General features: G+C 37.8%; 1 protein-coding gene across 1 annotated transcript in view; it reads right to left on the minus strand.

Annotated features, from left to right (window-relative positions):
* LOC132194134 (leucine-rich repeat transmembrane neuronal protein 1-like) overlaps window positions 1-20986 on the minus strand; it is a 97015-nt gene that overhangs the window by 56869 nt on the left and 19160 nt on the right. The gene's annotated exons all lie outside the window — the stretch shown is intronic.

The raw sequence follows: 20986 nt of genomic DNA on the forward strand, positions 1-20986 counted from the left end.
CATCCAACCCACGCTTATTTTCATAGTGATCCATATAGTTTTGACATGCACAATGTGAATTTATTTCTGCCAAATTAGCTAATTAAATAATAAATAAGCAATAAAAATTCAATCGATTCATAATAAGATTTACTAATTTTAAGCTCAATTTAACTTTCAAATTGATGTAAATTGAATTTTATTTCGTTGCCGGAATTTTTAATAATGTGGATTAATATATTTAAAATTTAAAACTATATTTGCTTCTCTTGATTTAATATCCGAAATGCATGAGAGACTTACAAAACGAAATTTGGACTGACCGATATAAGAAAAGTAAAAATAATAATAATTAAAACAACTGATATATCAGTACTTGCTATTTAGAAAGGTTTTTTTTTTAATTTTCCACGAAATTGAATGAAATTTAATTCATATTCAATAAATTTAAATCAGTCTTCTGCAATTTTTTTGCTTTCATTTAAATTCATTTGTAAAATTCAAATTAATGAAGGATGAAAAAGACTCACGAGAGGTTTGAGAAATTGAAATTTTGTGACCCTTTTACGGGAAAAATTTAATTAATGAAAGAATTTTATTCATATTGAAAAAAAAATAAAGACGTTTTTTTTTCTCTTTTTGTTCAAAACTTGGCTGTGATTGAATTTTAAACTCCGCTGAATATTTTATGAAAATTTATTTCCGCTCTTTAATTAGTAAAAATTATCAAATTATAATGAGTTAATTTGGCAAAAGTTCAAGTAACTTTGATGTTCATTTTCCAATGCGATTGATAATGAAACAAGCTCCAGGCGGTCAAGTGATACGCGAGTGCTTCATTAGCGGTTGCTTAATTATGTTATAAAGTTGCTCGCTGATGCAAGAGATGTGGCGATAACCAGACAGCAGGCGCACGGTTTGTTAAAAGCTCATTAGTGATTAACCCGGTTGCCGCATAAATTGCATTTGCATGCTGCGAGAGAGGGACTATCAATTTTGAATTTTCCGCGCTGAAGATCACAGGGGACCCGCGGCGTTTGCCTCATTTGCATACAGGACGCGTTTGATTGCATGCGTGCGTCCGTAATTAAGCGATTTGCCGGCTCGCAATGAAGCTGCTGCCTGTCAAAGTTCCGGCCTCGCGCCGCGGGCCAACAATAACCAATTGCTGAAAAATGCCCACGCAAGCGGCAATGTGCCTGTCCACAACTACCATCACAGAGTGGTGGACAACATAGTAATTATGAGGGCACTTAACAAAAAATATTTTTCTGTAATCCAACAAATTTACTTATTAAATATAATAAAAATTAAGATTTTACATGTGAAATTTTCTAAATTTGTGAGTAGAATTTAATCAAAATTGCTCCAATTTTTTTATTTTTTGTCTCGTTCTCTCGCTAAAATTTTCAATTTTTTTTAATGATAATACAAGAGAAAGATAAAAATGTGAAAATTAACAACAAAATGCAATATTTATAAATAATAAAAATTTGATGGAATTTTTTCAATCTTGAATGAAATTCACTCTTAAAATTCCATTAAAACTTTAGTCTTCATTCCACTCTTTTCTAAGACTAAATCAGATCTCCAGTGTCTTATTATTTTTATTCTAAACAAAGTTCTGAATTGAAACGCCTTCTCTGCATGCAGAGTGAGCCAAGGGAGTAAACTCTCTTGAAATTTCTTAATTAAATGCGCCTCTTCTGCTCCACTTCACCTTCCAAACAATATTTGTCGAAGTTGGTGCGATCTTTATTTAGAGAAAAATAAGCTCGCCTGAAGCTGAGCCGAGGAAGCTCGGCCAAGGCTTAATAGCCTCCATAAATTGCTGGCAGAATTTCCGTGCGCCCGCCCGCCGCCGGATCTTTGATTATAAATTGCTAAACTTTTTTGAGCCAGGTTGTGCCGAAGTTTTTCCTGTGTACATTTTTACAAGTAAAAAGTTGGCGTTTTTAGCCCCAAGTCTTTTTCAAGCTCCCGTGTAGCTGATAGACAGTGATCTATAGGTGCTGCGTTTCTTTTAGCCCCTTCCTTAATGCAAATGCGCACGATTTTTCATTTCAGTGCCATCTTTCTCCTCTTGTTTATTCAGCGAGTCATCAATTATTCCCGGGAACTTGGAGAAATCTGCAAAATTTGCATGCCATTAGTTGGCGCACTCGAGCTCCCTCTCTCCACAGCTGCGGAACAATAAACACCGATTTTTTGTGCGTTTATCCTCTCGGGGTGCAGATTTGGAAGACTCATTAATTTTGCCTCTCGGAAAATTGCGCGGCTAATCTAAAAAACTTTCCCGACTGAAACTCATCTATAAGTTGCTCGCACACAGATTTTCTCCGAAGACAAACTCCTCATGCGAACAATGGGAAAGCTGGGGCAGCCCAACTCGGGAAAATTTTGTTATGAATTTTCTAGAAGAGGAGAAAAGTTTTGGCAGAATAATAATGTAAATTAAATACTAGTATACCTGTTTGCATGAAATAATTATCCACCAAAATGAAAATATTTGCATATTTTAAAACTGAAAATCATTAAATATAATTCAAAATTTTCATACTAAACATTTGAAAGAAGATAAAAGACGAGGATTGTTATGCAATTTTTTTTTGTCATTAAAATATTCACTATTAGTTACGGCTTCTATTCTGTAAAATGTCAAGAAATTAATCGCTACGCACAAAATTATTTAACAAACTTATAACGTCTATGTATGAAATAACATTTTCATATTTTTTTTCTGAGAATTTGTTCTTCATTTTTTTTCATGAATTCTCACAAAGTTGCCAAAAATGCTGGTGCTTTTTTATAATAAATAATTCTGCATTGAGGATAACTCATTTTTTTTCTTCTGGAATGATAAAAGTTGATGTTCGTCCAAGCGTTTTCATTCCGGTCGTTAAAGGATAGTCGTCAAATCTAGTTATTTATTTGCCTTTTTATAGCGTCACTCGTGGTGCCTGTTGAAGCGATTGCAATTTATTTTGATTGAAAAATGATATTTTAAGCTCAAGCGTTAAAAAAATTTAGGCATACTCTCAGTTTTTGCACAGCTCGACACTCTCACATGCAAATGACGAGAGCGCCTTTCAGCTTTATCAGACGAAGCAGCGGATTTGGCCGAGTGCTGTAGGTAAAGCCAAAAGCGATACAGCGAGGCAAAAAGCGGCTTTCCATAATCCATAATGCACCAAAGTCTGCACCAGATGATGCCATTAAAATTTAATTTCGCGTCAAGCCTGGTGGCGCAGCCATTTGCCGGCTCGCGCTTGCCCGCTGCCGCCGGCAATGAGCAATTTGGCCGCGGGCGATTTGTTACACAAAAAACGAACGAGGACTCACTTTTCTTGCCTTTCTTGACTCGCTGCCAGCCATTTTTGCCTAACTTGAGAAATGGCGTTTTTATTTGCTGGGTGCCGCGCGCGCGACGATATTGAAATTTATGATGTTTTCGACAAAGCACTGCACCATCGTAGAGGTACAGTCATGGCAGCGACTATTTGCTCTCGCTTATTATTCTGCGCTCATAAATTTATTACAAAAAGTGGCGCAGCCGGCGATGGCTGCAGCTGCTGCATCCCAATTGCCTCCTCGGCTCTTCGTACTCTCGGAAAACAAAAATGCAAATCCGTGCCACGCTTCCTTAGTGACCCGTAAAAGTTGCGCTTTGCTGCCGAAGGTGCTTTCGACTCGCTGATTCTCTCGGACGCCGGCCAATTATCGTCGGTGACCGCATTCTCAATTTCCCTGTCAGCGGTGAAACCAACCATCTGTATGCTCATTCTATACTCCTGCGGCAACTCTCCGGGGCGGCGCCGCACCAGCCAATTTCCCAGATACGGATTCGCCAATGCGATATCGCAAAAGAATTTTTCAGACCGAAGGCGCTCGCCGCGTCCAATAACGTGTTACAAAATTTGAGCTCGATTTGCAAGGAAATGGATTTTCGCTGTATACGTATATGTGGCAAAAGCAGTACAACAAACTATCAGAAAATCCATCAGAATGGCTGCTGCTGTGTGTTGTTTTATGCAGCTGCGAATGGAAAAGTCGTCTCGAGTGTGTATATGCTCGGATTTTAGATTGCTCTTTACATTCGAACCATGCATGAAAGAGTTATTGCCCCACAAAATTCTTTCGCAGCGAGTGTATGCACAGTTCTGCGAGTGACATTAATGCCTAAGACAACAAACTCTTGCTCCTTTGCTAAACACCCTGTATCATACTTTACACACACACATGAACGAACGACACATGCCCCCGTCTGAAGTGGATATGTACCCATAGGACCGGGGTTTCTTCTTTCAGCCACTTTATCGCAGCCATAGAGAAGAGAGACCTTAAAAACGAAATATCAGAGGCGCACAGCAAAAAAGCGAGCTTGCTCCATAAAATACAATCACGCTTCTTGCTCATTTTTATAGCGAGTCGTAGACAACTTTTCATCTATTTCAGAAGAATTTTGTATTCCATGGCAAGCACGGACAAAGTATTTTTTATCTCTGTGTTGCCACGAAGAAGTTACTCAATTGAAAGTCTTTATTTATTTTATGTTCCAGAAATAAAAGCGAACTTGAGACATCATTAAAGAATGGGAAATAAATGGAAATCTGAACAAATTGTCTTCTCTCTGACGTTTTAATAATACTAAATTTTTATAAGCATTATGTCCCAACATACAAAAGTATAATTTGTTTATAAAAACACTTATTTATAAAGATGGGCATATTATATTCTATATAAATATACTACTGATGTCTGATAATTATACAATATTATACAGTTATGTTTAAATATTTTTAATTTTTAATATATTTAAATATATTTTATTATTTATGAATAATTATATAAATTATACTATATATTAAATAAATATTTATAAATTATTAAAAATTTCTCACCATAACACTTGTTTATGTGCTACTTAGTAATCACATTACATTTTGCATCCTCACACGTTCTGTCTTAAAATCAAGTTTCAGAACAAAGTATAATTATAATAAATCTAGCATTATTAACTAAAATTTATAACTGACTGAAACTATCAACTTACAGTACTTATAGTACAATAATTAAGACGCGACTTAAACGTGGATTCGGCAAGGCATATGCATGCCCGTGGAGATTAAAGCAAAAGTCATAAACTGGGATAGCAAGAGCGCGTGGAAGTATTGGATTCCCCAAGGGCTGCGCCGACTTCCTCTGTGCTGCGGTTTCGTTTGATATTTTTGTTTGCAGCCGACTTTTTGCTTCTTGTGCTTTTTCCGAGACAGTCGTGACGCAGCCGACCGGCTCTCTGGAGCTGCGTTTTTCATCATGCTCCCGTGTATCACCAGATATATCGATCCGCCCGCGTCAGTAATACCTTTCAGCTAAGCACCTATATAGCTTTTCCGCATTTCCGTTGTAAGTCTCGTGTCGAACGCAATATATTCACGTCATTTTCGTTGACGAATCTTCTCGGATCACCCCTCGCGACATCAAAAGATATTTTTATTTTCAGCTTTCGCCAGTGAGAAGTCGATTCCCGGCGCGCGCGAGTGCCTTGATAATTTCCACCTGGATTATCTCGTGAGAACCACTCGTTCCCCAGACGCCCGGCCGATCTCATTTCACCGTCGCAGTCTGTGAGGCGTGGAAATGCGATTGTCTCCAGCGGTGGTGCACAATTTTCTCCCCGCCTTTTGTAAATTGACGCGAAACAAAAATAATCAAGGCGGCATTGAAGCAAACAGAAAGAAGTTCTCTATTAGGAGGCAAGATGGCTTTTCCTCGCTTGGTCTGAGCACAAAAGGATGATAATCGTTTTTCCTCAAACACAATATCCTCGCTAATCACTTTTCTTGTTCGAGGAAAGCGCGCCCTAATCTAGCCAGGTAGTTCCTGCTTTCAAGTATGATTCTCTATTATTTCCACTTGAGCTCGCGGAAGTGAGTGGCGCGGCGCAGCATCAATTTCTTTCCGCTCGGATCAGTGGCAACATCTCATTAAAGCTTATTACGCCATTCGTTTGGGCAGGCTCCTCCGGACAGGGCAATCTTCTCAATTACCAGCACATTTAGTGGCCAGCACACCGTTGGTGCCACCTCTCTCGGACCGTTTCGGCCAGTTTGTGAGCTGCACAGATACTGGCCGCTCACAGCACAAGGAGATCTATTTTCATTGCCGCACTAATGAGCCTTTCCGTGGACTAAATTGCACCCGCACGAAGGTTTCCTTGGAGCACTTTGAGGACGGCTTATTTTCCTGCTCCAGAAACCAATTCCAGCCCATTCAAATTTAAATGCTCAGATTCTGCCTGCATATACACATTTCCGTTCGAGCTTTGCATTTAGGCAGGTTCCTTATTAAAATGGTAAAAATGTACATTTAATAAATTTAATTTTGATTTAATTTTTATATATCACCTGGCAGACACAATTATAAATTATTATTATTGTTGTTAATTTTTCCTGATTGTTACATTCAATTGTTGAAAAAAATTTGAAAAAATAGGAATATTTGAACAAAACGGCACCTCCAATAGCAAGTATTTTGCTAAAACTTCCAAGATAAAAAATAACCCATCCGCCCCAGTGAATCATACATGATTTTTCTTCTTCACAAATTTACGATTTGAACGCATTTGGTTATATTAAGATTAATAAATTTTGTTTGAAGTTTTATAACGAGTTTGGGTGTTCAATTCCCAGATGAGCTTTAAAGGCGATTTTATCAAGCTTTTATTTAATAGAGTATAAATTTGAATTATTTTTATCTTTATTTCACTGCATTTGAACCCAGACTGCCTACATTGAATTATTAGTTTGCTGGTTTTGACATTATGACATAAATCGCTATGAAGCAAATAATTTATTATGGTGTATAATAGAATAAAAAATTACGCTTCAACAAAAATTCTTTATCTATTTATAAAAAAAAAATAATATAAAATCATTGCTTAAAAGTTAAAATCATATAAAAAGCTTTTAATTTCGTGGGTTTCAAAATTGTTATCACATTTTATAATCCTTGTTTTCTGCGCATCTAGTAGTGATAATCAGAAACAACTCCGAAATACACGCCGAACGACTTTTTAATACCGCCAGGGCCAACAAATGGCCGCTGAAGTACGTACAAATTGTTTTATAGCCAAAGTCGACGGCGCAATGAAACGCGAGCGACGCTGCGCGAAATTCCGTGCAAAATTAATACCCATTTGCATCACCCACAAGCTTTATGGTCGTGTTTGGGTTTAAAAGCCGAGAGAGATAGTTTTCCTCGTGGAATACATTAAAATGAAAACTTTCGTACGTAAATCTATCGCCGGGCGTAAATAACTTTTATGAAAACGGCACCGGGGCTAAACGCGCGCGTGTCACATACGAATTATTCTGCAAGAGAAAGAAGACGCTGGGGGACGAAAGAAAGTTTTCGGACGCGGTTGCATCCCTTCGGAGTGCGTGTGACGTATTAAGGACAAAGGGAGTAATGGCTGCGTTTAAAGTTTTCTCGCGCGAGCTCTCTCTAGTTCCTTCCATACACATGTGTGAGCACGTGCCAGAGTTTAGGGTTTTGCCGGTGAGCTACGTGACTGCGATGCCAAATCGGCGCCCTTTGTCAAGATTAAACCAAACCAAAATTGCCAGAGGTGGGGAATAAGCATGGAAACGTACTTTAGGCGACGGAAGTAGATTTCTAGCATTTGGCCTGAATTCCCGCGTTGTAATGGAGCCGAAATACCACGTGAGTAGGCCATACGAGTTTACCTTTTGATCCGCAGGCAAACAAAATTTAGTCGCAGAAGGAAACCGCGTTTGAATCGTTTTTTGCCGCCTTTGATGCGCACTTAGGAGCGGACGACGTGGGCGTGAAAAACCAGTCTGGAATTAATTGCGGGCGAAATTCCCCGGGGTCGGTGTGCGCGTGCTTGCTAATCTGATTACGTCGCTTTTTGCAAAACACCCTGCGGCCCCAGTCACTTACATCATTTTGATAAGCCGGTGCGGCGCTCGGGCGCGTATTGAAAATAAGCAGGCAATCACAAAAAGTATCTCTGCTGGCAGCCGAAAAAGAGAGAAAGATGGAGAGAGAGAGAGAGCAGGGCGAGAGTATCAATTTCCTCTGGCCTCTCTCTCTCTTACTCAGATAAAACGGCACTGCAGAATAAACAGTCTCTGCGGGATTCGCAATCAGGCTGCGTCCTGCTCCACTGCGTCGCTTATTTATAAATAGATATCAAGACGCACTCTGCGTTCACAGCAAATAGCAATAAGAGATAATACGGAAGCCTCCGCACACACAGTTTGCTCCGGGAAATAGACTCCTGATATATAGTGCCGTTCTCCCAAGAACAGTAAAAAGCGTTTCAATTTCCACAAAACAGCACTGCAAATTTACTTCTGTAATTAAAAGACTTGCAATTACTCTGGAATTTGTTAAAAGAATGAATGGAATGTTTGTAAATTAATTTATCTTAACTCAACACTAAATTGAATTTTGTCCATAGCTTTTTAATTAATTAACAAACTGTTTTAGAGTTTTTAGTGGACGAAGAAATAATGGAAATTTTAGTTGGCATAGATTTATGCAACCAGCTCTGGCAGGAAAACAGTCTTTTAATTTGGCAGGGTGGCACAAAACGCACGATGACCGCAAATTGGAGCTCGCAATCAAATATTTAACGCAGGCTGCGCAAATTTGCCTTTCCCTATTCGAGCAAACCGAGAGGATGCGAGCAAATAAAGTTTGGGCTCTCGCGCAACAAACTGCATTATTCAAGTGTAATTTCAAATTATACTCCCTCCTGCGCACTGTCAGCGCCAGGACCACAATCGTTCATCCAAAATTCATCCTCCAATGATTCAAAAAGTTCTACACCCTGGCTTGGCAATTTGAAAACGGTGCTTCTGTCAAAATGTATAGATATATACAAATTTACCTTCATCTTTATTTTTTAATGTCACTGCACATATATAGCATTGATAAATTCCATGAATTATTAGATATTATTGGCAGATTATTAATCAAATAATATAATGGAGTAATGGAAGTTCAATAAAATTTATCCTAAAATTCTGTGAGAGACTCTATTTAAATAAGTCTCGAAAATGTCGCTGTGAATTTTTTTTAGAATAATTAATAATTATTGTAGAGCAGCATTCGCAGAAATTTACAAATTTTTTTAAAACTTTCTATACTCAAATATTTTGTATTTTTCACAAATAAAGGCAAAGGTAGAATTTAAATGATATTCTAGCTCATGAAATTGTATTTTCACAATTTTATCACATGAAATCATGTGTTTTTGTTGAATTGAAAAAAGCAAAAAAAATGTGTATTTTTACAATTTCCTTTTCCTGGTGGCGGAAAATGCCGTTGGGCATTGCATGCTAAATGAAAACACGGAAAGTATTGCGCAGTCTGGCCTTTGCTACTATTATTATCACAAGGACCATCAAAGAAATAAAAATACATGTTTCATGAGCCAGCGGCCCCGGCGTCAACACAGAGGGCAGTGCGCGCGACTTGTGAGTTGTGTCCATAATTCATATAATCGCGCTGGGCTTTGTGTGTGTGGCTGGCTTGGCTGCACTGATTAATTCGTTAGCAATCCGTGATTACATTGTTGAGAGCAGCAGCGATAAATTATTTACACGAGTCGGACATGGAGCATTAATCTCGCAGTTCGAATCTCGTTACGACGGAGGCTGTGCGAGATGACATGCCCAGGAGATTAAAGATGATCCACTCAGGCGCTAATTACATTCAGAGACCGGCATCTGGTGCGTCGATCGTGTTTGTTAGTTGCGACACGACAGTTGTCCTGCCGGCTTGTGTTGTAGCAACAAAGTCGCTGGCCTGCAGGTCCAATTATTGCCGGACCTGACAACAGGGATTAGCGAGGCAAGAATCGCGCACCATTATTTTTTTCGTTCCTACTCCGACGGAGCACGTTGGCCAGAATGACGAAGATTAAGAGCGTGAGATAGAGATGGAGCTCTTTAATTAAGCCGTGTCACTGAGCTCTCCCGCTGGAGCGACGCTATCAGTTTGCTGGACCCACGAAGCAGGTCTGTCCTTGCAGATAAAACGCGCGCGCCAGTCCTCTGGCCGGAATTGAAAGTGCCGGGGGCGCGAGCGAGGATGAATTGTTTCTTGAGCCGCTGCCAAGCTTAAGTAACTGATTATGATACTCGAGGTAATTTATTTCGGGCACCCTTTTAAAACCAACAGAGCGTCCGTCATGCGACTTAAACCAGAATAGCTCCAAAGCAGGTTTAAAAAATTCAATTTAATTTATTATAGCGTGCGCGATAAAGAAATAAACCAATGTTTAATTTTCATTTATAAGTCAAAGTTTTTTTTTAATATGGAGTAAAAGATACACCAGATTTTAATTTGCAATTGTAAATTAAATGTTTGTTGAGATAGACTGACTTTCCAACATTTGAAACGCAAATACAACGCCTACACAGCATAAGAAAGAAGTTCATTCAGCAAATTCGTGGTTACTAAAATTTACAACTCTGCTTTGAGACAAGTTATCAAAACATGATGATATAAAACAACAGACTGAAGTATAAACAAAAGTAAATTTGTTTGCTATTTTCCCACGACATCATTAAATTTGCCGTCATGAAGTTAGCTTTTGCTTGCTCAAATATAACAGTCTTTACACAGCTCTCGTCTTCTCTCCGTAACGTACTTGTTACAAAAATTCACAAAAATTAATTTTATGTTTGATATTAAAAAAATTTTATAACTTAATTTAACAAGATCAGTGAATGAAATCTTTAACTGATAAAACCAATCAACTTTCTTTGATATGCTGATATAATTATGTGAATATTGATAAAAAAAAATTAAAACAACAGATATTTAAAGTCATTTTTAAATGATACGACACGCCTAAAATTAAATGTAGCCTTCCTTAAATTAACTCGCTCAAAAAAGAAATAAACATGAACCTTCAATTGTTAATGGAGAGGACTGGCTTAGAGTTTGCTTTAAATCAAAATACACCCTGTAGGCAGAAAACAATTTCCAACCAGCGTTCTCAGAATCATAATTCGTGGTAATGTTAATTTCCAACGCTAATATCTGTTTATAATGAATTCAGTAGCAAGCTTCTTTACAAGCTCTTCAATGAACTCTCCAACAATAACCTGCCAAAACATCATAATATTATTATAATTGGTACTTGGTATTTGTTAAGCCGCAAAACTTATCTGTTTCCATCCCACGCAATAAATATCAGATTCAAACACCAATTTCCGAACATACCATCTGTAAATTTCAAGTATTTTAATAATTGCATTCCTTTTTAGAATAAAGCCGAGAAAGATCGAGTGACGCTTTGAATAACTCACTTCAGCTTCCACAACGTTATTCTCGTTTTCATACGTCTAAGGGCCGGAAGAAACGCACAAAAAAGGAAAATATACGTGGGTCGCGATATGATGAAGTGACCCCGGCTTCCGCTTTTACGTCGGCATAAATTTTAGATTGGGCTGCACGCACGCGGAGTGGGTCATCTCGCAGTAATTGGATTTGGATGGCAAAACGTATAAGGGGGGCAGCGCGCGCGCTGTTTTATGTCTTGCGATGCAGCAGAATGGCAAACAACCATCTGCTTTTTGTGTGTTGTGTGCGCTTTTTCTTCGCCCAGCGCCCAGGTAAATAATGCATGGGCGCCGGCGAGAGGAATTTTAAAATAATGCTCCACCTGCGCGGAAAAAGCGCGTGTCGAGTTTTGTCATTTGGCGCGCGTTTTTTGCTTGTTAGCGCTGCTGCGAGACGAATGCTAAATTATTCTCTAGCAGTAGTTTTGCTCTCGGCAGCAGACAAACAGCCCTTTGGCGAGTGAGTGAACTTGGGTGTAACGCGTGCCGAGGGTGGCGAGTGCGCGCATCATATTGCAAAACTGCCTGGGCGAACGTCAAAGCGCCGTTTCATTGTTCGTACGAAATGTACCAACGTACACATGCACACACGTGTTTGCATGCAGCAACAAGGTCTCTCACTGACTCTAATGTGGTGTGGTGCGGGTGGGTGATGTTTTGCTAGGCTGACGACAATCAAGTCCTTTGCCCTCACCACATGAAACCACCATGTATCAGCCCCTAATCACTCCATTTAGACCAAAACATTCGGAATAGTCTAGAAATGAAGGTGTAATTATTTAAATTAATAGAGATAAAATTAATTAATTTATTTATAATTTGCACTTACTTGTAGTTTGTACTATGTATATTTTTTACAAGTTTTCGCTAAAAATTAACTCATTAGATTCATTCAAAAAGTAAAACTTTGTGAATATTTATTTAAAAGGTTTAAAACTTAGTCAAATACAATTCAGAATTATATAGTTAATAATTTCTATTTTACGCTATGCTCTATTGTATTCATACAAGTTAGAATTCTTATTAAAATAATAAATTTAAAAAATTTAAAATAATATAAAACAAAATATTTATGATTTTTAGTAAAAATATAATAAAAGTTTGATTTATTTTAATTTCAAATATAGTGATATTACTTTAAATATAAACGTCTATTTTAAGTAGATTGAATTCTTAATTTTGATTGTTGAAAGCAATATTTTTTAATTGAAAATTTGCCTTTCATATTAAACTGTAATAAAAGTTAAAAACTTTTTAGTGCTTACAATTAGCAATATGAAAATGCAATAAACATTAATATTATTTTTAGAAAATATTAAATGTTAAACTCTATTGGATGAATTAATCAGAGACGTTTCTACCAAATTTAAATTGAAAGCTCTTACTACAAAACAAATTTCTTGCAGTTAATTTTAAATCACTTTTTTGTTAGCATTATTTTAGCATGTTTATTTTATAACAAAGAGAAAAAAGCTTTGTATTCTGAAACAATAAAAGTTTACTTTGAAATAGAGAGAAATAACCATTCTTCAGCTCTCTTTCAAGATCACTTGAACTCTAGCAATAATTTCATCAGACGGGTAACATTTTTCCTGCGCTCGCGTGCATCATGCACTTGCGCGAGAACTTTGCATGCATCTCATCGAGAGCAATTTTGAATATTGAGGAGAGCACAAATTGAATTAAAAAGCAATAAAGGGGCGCGGGCGGGTTGCTGCCGTACACTTCTAATATTCCAGCCAGCGGTTCTTGCCTGGGCCTTATCACTTGGCTCAAGAGGCCCTGCAGCCCTTCGAGATAGTTATCGATTCACGCTTGAATGACTTTAAATTTCGTCCTCTCCAGTGTACAATATTATTGCAAGCGGGTTGAATGCCCTCTTGTACGCTGTTAACGCGCGCGTGCTCCTCTTCACGTAAAATCGCATTTCACAAATTATTACACTCGGAGGAGAGTTTTGGGCGAAATTTAAAGCTGCGGTTAATTGCCGCCCCGAAACGCGTAGCGCCCCTTGCGTTTCAGAAACGTAATCCTCACACTCCGCAGCGCACGGTGAATGACGATTAACGCGTGCAAAACAACAAGTCAGACGAGTTTTCTCATTAAAAAAAATTAGCCGTGCTTTTGGTTTTTATAAAAAGATTTGTTTTCTTTTGAATGAACAGAAAGTATAGTTAATTCTGGTGTTTTTCTAAACGGACTGTTGGTAGCACTGAAGCGGAATCTCCGATTAGTGCAAAAACAAACAAGAAAAAATGTGCCTTGTTTGAATAAAAATATACAAAGAGCAATAAAATTAGGATAAATAATATTATTTTTTAAGAAAGCTGTACCAAATCATAAGAATTTTGGTCCTTCTATTTATATTATTATTAATAATAAATTAGCTTTATCTTTGCATTTTATCAAGCTCCTATCAAAATTGAGTAAATTTATACATAGTTAAAATTTGTAAAATAGTATGATTTCTTATGTAATAAATTTTGTAAAATTATTAGTGAAATTTTTTACATATTTATTTGAAATAAATTTGAAAACACTTTTCGTAATTGTTTCTATTTAAAAAAAAAGGAAACGATTTTTTTTTCAATATAATGAGCAGAAAACCTTCAAATGAAAATGAATCAAGTCAAATTATGGAAACAAACAATACTCCTCTCATAAAAACGCTAGCTTGCATATTATTCCCATTAAATTACGGTGGATGATAAATAGTATGCGCCAAGTTGCGACAATTATGAATAAATATGTCCCGACACTGAACATACCATTTCATTTGCTTGTAGCAAATTGCACTCTCATATACATACAATCATGGTATGGAGCTTTTTGCTTCAAAAAAAAAAAGGTGGGAAACGACATGTTATTGTATGTACTACGTACTTGGTATGTACTGTGCACTCATTTGTACATACCATTATATCAGCCGTTGGCAAATATAAATGTTGTTTTACACGCGTGATGTTATACGCGAGAGACGAGAGTAATGTGCATCTCTCCTCTCTGTGTGCTTGGCTGACTGTAAATTTATATACACGACGCGAAGTGAGCGGCGAATGACTGCCCTGGGTCTTTCCTACTCAGAGAGTGTCTGAACTTCAAAGAGGACCGTCCTCTCCTTGTAGAGAAGACCTATTTTCTTGCCAGAGTTTCAAACACATTGCACGGCCGCTTACGTCGGTGCTTGTAAAATGTACATCAGTAGCGAGAGTGTATGTGTGTGTGTGTCTGGGCTGTAACACAAAACTAACATAATTTACCCTTCCGCCACACGCTAGTCTTATTTATGCAAATTTATGTTCCAGCTCTGAATAATGCTCGTTCCGAGAAGAAAACAAAGCGCAAGAGGATACATGTAAACATTCCCTTGGATCTCGGCTGAATATACAAGCTTTTGCCTCTTTTAATCGAGTTAGAGTAGTTGAATGTGTATGAAAGGAGGGGCGTTATGATTTAATTTAAATTTACATGTTTACAAAGTTTCATCGCTCAAAGAGAGAGAAAAGGTGCTCAAGATAACTCATGTAACATCTTGACGGCTTTATTAAAGTAAATTTAGTAAGCTAACTGAAATTATTTAATGATTCTAAATTTCAACTTGGAATAAAATTCAAATTTTTTTTTCAATTCGTTTATTCTCTCATAACAGGTCAGACAGGTCAGAGATAACAAAATAAATAGAATGCATTGATATAATTAAGATTTTTTTTTAATTTAAGCTGTTTTTAAGCTGCCTAAAGTAAAAAATATGAATGCAAATTCGTAAAGTTTTATAAAAATTAAAATAATTTAAATTAATATTCAATTATTTACGGTAATGGAAGATTGAAGATATCATTACACTTCAATACTGCATTTAATACTGGCAAAAATATAATAAAAGTCAAAAGTAAAGGAATTATGCTTATTTATTTTACCTTTCCTTGAATAAAGTGGATTAATTTATATGAAAATTATCAATTAAGAAGTGCCTTGAGAAGGAAACCATGGCAACGTCCCAGAAAAGAGCCATCCAAGCCAGATGGCAGAAAGTTGCGCGTGTGAATGATGCTCAGAATCAAAAGAGAGCAAAACCCTCATTAGGATTTTTTTAATCGCACCGAACCGAGTCACTGCTCACATTTCGTAATTGAATGCGAAAGGATGAACGTGCGTATACACACTTTTTTTTATATTCCCTCCGCCTTCCACTTCCTGCCCTGATATTGACGTAGCAGTTTTTGCACGAGTGACTTTGAAAAACGTCATTAGGCGTAAATACTTGTGCGCCATGCCGTGCAGAATCACACGACGTTTTCGTTCCGCGCCACTGGCCTGTGTTCTGCTCTCGTGTACAATATGTTTTTAATAAAGCCGTCGCACACCCATCGCCTCAACGGGGGTGAAAGCGGGCGGAGGCGCGCTGCAGTAATGCTGTATTGTGCGGCGCTAAAGAGCACCAGCCGAGCAGAGGCACCGCTGAGGCCGCAAATCAAATTTATCCTTCAAACCACAAGAGCTCACACTTCACCCTCCGCCCAATATTTGTCAGACAATTTACTATCATAGAGTGCAAGGCGCGAATTTATATTACATAAAGTGTACTCGCTGCTGTCCCATGAATTTCAAAAGCAGCGTCCATACACACACGCTTTCAAGCCGAGCTTCGTTCTAATTTGCATAAAGACAACCGCACTGGAACCGAATTTAATATTTCCCGCGGTAATATTCGCCCACAAAGCAATGCGACGGCAGGGACAATAGTAATAATGTGGCTTCATCAGAGGCACTCCAACAACAAACGGAATGCCTAATGCGGGGAAAAAATTCACCACCCTTTTCGAGAACGGTTGGGAATTTATTTATCAAGAGCTCTAAATTTCCACCTCTGCAAATTGTGCCCTAAGGCCGATATTAACCCGTGCCCTCTCATTGATGACTGCGCAAACTTTCTCCAGATTCACATTTCGGCTGTTTGTTTGTTGATCCAGGGCGTCACTTTCATTTAATTAATTTTAAACACACCCCCGGCGTAATCAGCCATCGACCGCGTTCTTCCGCAAAATTTATTCAGCGTCTGCGTCGAGATTAGGCTTGAGCCAGGGACGCTTCTCCTGCGTTTTCCTATAATCTTGGCTCTACTGGTGCTGGTGAACGCTGCCATAATCTATCAAAGTGACAGCCGAGTGAAGGCGAGGGATTTCTCTCTTGAGTAATCAGCGGAAATAGAAGTGGCCACTGGACCGGTCATTAACGCCACCTGCCCCGACCGGCACCCCCGCAAAAAGAACGCCCGGCGCTGTCGAAAATTGTGGCGCCACACGATGATGAATTAATTCGATTTCCAGCCCCCAATATTTGATCGCCGTGTCTTGATTCAATCAATAATAGAGAGGGAAAGGATACTCTTACAGACAACGGCAAAACAGTGAAGCAAAACATCATCCAATAAATCAGTCAGAATTAAAGCAGGAGGGAACGGAAATTAAGCAAACAGTCACTTACAATTCTAGTGCTATGTAAAAATCACAATGAATTCAAAATTACCTAATTGAAAACTGAGATTAAAAAAATTCAATTTGTGTTGATTATTTTAATAAAAATATAATAATACGCATATTTATCCTTTTTATTTTAATGTTCATAAAAATATGTAAAAAAAATGTTCAAAATATTTAATATCTGAAAGAAAAACATGTTTGAATCTTTACTTGTACAATTTAATTTAGTGCCGATAAACTATTTCGTGCTTTTTTATTGTTTATTTCTCCTATAGGGCTATAATATTAGACACTTTTTATGAATATTTCAAATTCAAACTTTTTATAATTTTTTTCATTTTAAATTTTTTTAACCTTATTTAGAAGGAATATGGTGAAAAATTGATTGATTTTGTGATCAAATGCATGTATATTTGATAAAATCGATTGACAGGGTTATTTAAGGCTAAATTATACATGTTTACTTAATAATTATACCTAACCGTTTATATCTAAAAGATCGCTTTCAATTTAGAGGCTTTCGGCTGAATGGTGGAACGGTGGAAGCAATTAGGCCGCACGCAAAAGAACGTGCTTTTCCTCCAGGGAAACACAATCGATGCCGCTCGAGACACGGGAGGAAAATTTTTAAATTGAGCTTTTGTTACACGTGATGTGGAATTAATTTGATGCTTTGAATTTTTACGCTATACCGAAAGCTCTTTCTTTGCATTAAAAATCCGCTTCACTCTGAATTTGGTTCAACAAGATTTGCAGTTGAAAAAGATGGGAACAGAATTTAATTTCGTGGGAAAAAATTATCCAGCTCGTTTTCGTGTGCCGGCGGCGGCGGCTCAGAAAGCTTGGCAAAGAAAATGTCTCCTTCCTCATTCGCCCTTTTCAATCATAAAAATCCTCTCACAAATGGAAAGCTCCTCTCTTTTTGCTTTGCAACAATAAGCAGCATTTCTCTCTCAGTCGCTCTCATTTCAAAATTTTCCTGAAACGGAGAAACTCGGTGAGTGGGAAAAATGTTATATAAAGAGGATTGCGCGCGATATAATAAATTGCGTTGGAAGCCACGCTTGACACGGCGGCGGCGCAAAAAGCAGTCATTATGCAGCAGGAGAAAAGGTGCCTGCCCCTCCGCATTTTAGCACCAGCCTGCTGCTGCTTCTAATGGAGCTCTTTGCTTGAAACAGCAAAGTGATAGATGACCTGGTGCGCAATTACTCGGAGACAAAGTGAAGAGGCAGGTCACGGCCATTCGGGAAAATTGCCTATATCGACAAGTCATGAACCTATTCGCGACGAGCTATTGCCACACTCCAGCTGCGAATCTGCAATTCTGCTAATGCGCGCCACTTTATTATTCAGCATTTATGGCGAAACCGCAACCGAGGGTTGACCGGAATTTCTGGCACTTCGCAGCGCGCAAAAGGGCTGCGCGCGCAATCAAATATTAAGCCCGCCACTCTACGTGATTTTCCTTGCAATGAGAGGCGAAACCTGCTCGTTCCCCATTCACAAAAGGGAGTGTAAAATTTAGGTGGTGTGCAGCGCCAAACGGAGTTCAATCTACTGGTATTTCACAGTTGAAATAATTAATTTCTCAGGTGGTTTCTGGTAACGACAGTTTTTAACCTTCATAAAATTTCACACACATAATTTGGTTTATGTAAAAAATAAAAACATTCTGGTTAAGAATCCTGTCAAACCTGTGTTATAAAATCATAAATTGAGCAGCTGTATAGTTACAAAAATTTATTTGATATTATCGGATACTTTATGCAGGGAAATTCATCTTATAAACAATATAATTAACACAACATACATGAAAAAATGATACAATTGTGGTAACGGTAATTCAATTTACTTTCATTTAATTGATTGAATTAACTTATCGTATAATATCTGTCTCTTGTATCAAAATAATATTTTAATACAATATTTAACAAACACCCCAGGAATCACATTATGAATTTAGATGAAATAACTAACAAAAAATATTAAATTAAAATACTTTTTACTATTTATTACCAAATAATTTTGTAGCATTTAGATTAAAATACATATTTTTAAATAAATTTTGTTTATTTAATTTGACATGATTTTATTTCAATACTCAAAGGAAAATATACAGAGAAATTTATAAATAATTGTCATGCTTTACCAAATGGAGCTCGTCATTAAAATTTAAATAATATACCAAATTTGTTATAAATACAGATTACTTACTGATTAAGCAACTTATATATTTTTGCACGTGTACTCTCTTATTTTAAATTCTTATAAAATTATCATCGAAATAGATTTTTCAACACAAACACAAAAAGGATACGAACATTATTAACTTATAATCTAAAGCTGAAGTATGTTTACTCCGTTTTAAAAATGTTGATTGTTATTGATGATCAGAATTATCAAGAAATTTTTTCTTCACTCAAAATTTGCTGTGGTCTGACCTGCTTTCGCTCTCTTTCGGTGGCTACTTGCTTGAAAAAGAAATTGTAGATGTGGGTAAAATTTACGGATCGAGCTGAGAGCAAAGTTCTCCTTTTGCACAGCTCGAGCGCACATTTTGTGCCGCGGGCCACTGCTGGTGATAAAAAAGAGGCTTTTTCCCTCTCCCACTCTCTCGTTATTTTGTTATTTACGGAGAGCAGCAACATGCTTTTATGCTGGCGCTGTTGTGCAGACCTAATTACAGAAGCCATTAGTGGCCGCGGGCTCATTTGCCCGTCGATCGGGTCTGACAGAGTTACAGCCGGGCGCACCAGCAGCTCGCCCCATGCACTCGTTCTCCCTCTCTGGCAAAAATAATGTGGTCGCCGGCACACATAGATGGACAAAAAAGCCACCGCCGCTTGATTTTTTCAAATTGCTGTTGGTTTGGCACACGCGCGCCACGTAAATTCACCCCGCTTTGAAGCGCGTTTGCGGCCGCCTTTTTGCGAGTCTTGCTTTGATTTGGCGCCGAGAGCAAAAAAATACAAATAAAAAAGCAATTATTGGTAGAAGCTTAAGTGTCAATTTTGGGCTGATTGCAGCTAATTCCAGAGAAAGCATTTTCTAATGAAAAGTAACGTTTTTCACTCACGTACGCTTCAAATAAGCTCAATTACGTTTTAATTAATGGCGTTTTTACCCAGAGTGTGTTTATTTAAACGGAGTTTTTTTCAACAGTAGTTTTCAGAGCAGCTGCTTCAACACCAAATTTAATGAATATTTAGAATTTCTGTATTCAACAATTATATTTTCCTTATTCCTTATCAAATCAAAACGGAAACAGAATTACAATTCCAATAATTTAATTTATACGAAATTTTGCAAAGAGAATAAGTAAATTTTGAAAATAAATCAATAGTACTAAATATGAAAACTAAAATATCAGCTTTGCGACTGTTTTTGAGTTTTGAATGTCTGAATGATACCAAATTGTTGATTTTTCCTTTCAAATTTTGCTCTTTGATCATAATAACATTGAAAGGGTCTCAAACGAGAGTCATATATAATTGTCGATGGCGAGGATCCTTTTGTGGTCTTTAATATCGCTGCACCGCCTGACAAATGGAACGGGATGCGTCGGACAAAAGTGAACGAGTTGAATTATCAGCGATTTGTTTACTGCCCTGTAAACATGTCAAAGACAGCAGGCCAGCACCATTAAAAGCGGCCGCCATCGCACATCAGCGGGGTGCACAAAAGTGGTCCTGCTGTCCCTGTGTTAACGATAGCCCCTGCCGCCGCCGCCACCGCACTATATGTGATTCTATTTTTCCATCAAGTGTGCGCCCGTTGTTGTTTAGTGAGTGCGCCGCACATAAATACTCATAAAGGCCCCCGCCGCCCCCGGAACGCGTTCCACCCCGCAGGCACCTAATCTTTGCCCTATAAAACCGCATCATGTGTACTCCATCAGAGTTGGGGATAACCGCGTGCTGGGAATATGTTACAGCCTGCATGCTTTTGCGGACGGCAAAGATTTTAGGCTTTAAAACTCGCCGAGTCTGCGTATGACGCGGCAACATTGATGTTTTGAAAACGCTGCTGCTTTGTAGTGGCTTAAATTATTATCAATCAAATTTTGTAGAGCTGGAATTATGTTCATTGCGGTTTATTGATTGCATGAAATTACGATTTGTTGAATTAACATGAACGATT

Source organism: Neocloeon triangulifer, unplaced genomic scaffold (assembly GCF_031216515.1).
Source record: "Neocloeon triangulifer isolate White Clay Creek 2 clone unplaced genomic scaffold, ASM3121651v1 ptg000006l, whole genome shotgun sequence".
NCBI lineage: Eukaryota > Metazoa > Arthropoda > Insecta > Ephemeroptera > Baetidae > Neocloeon > Neocloeon triangulifer.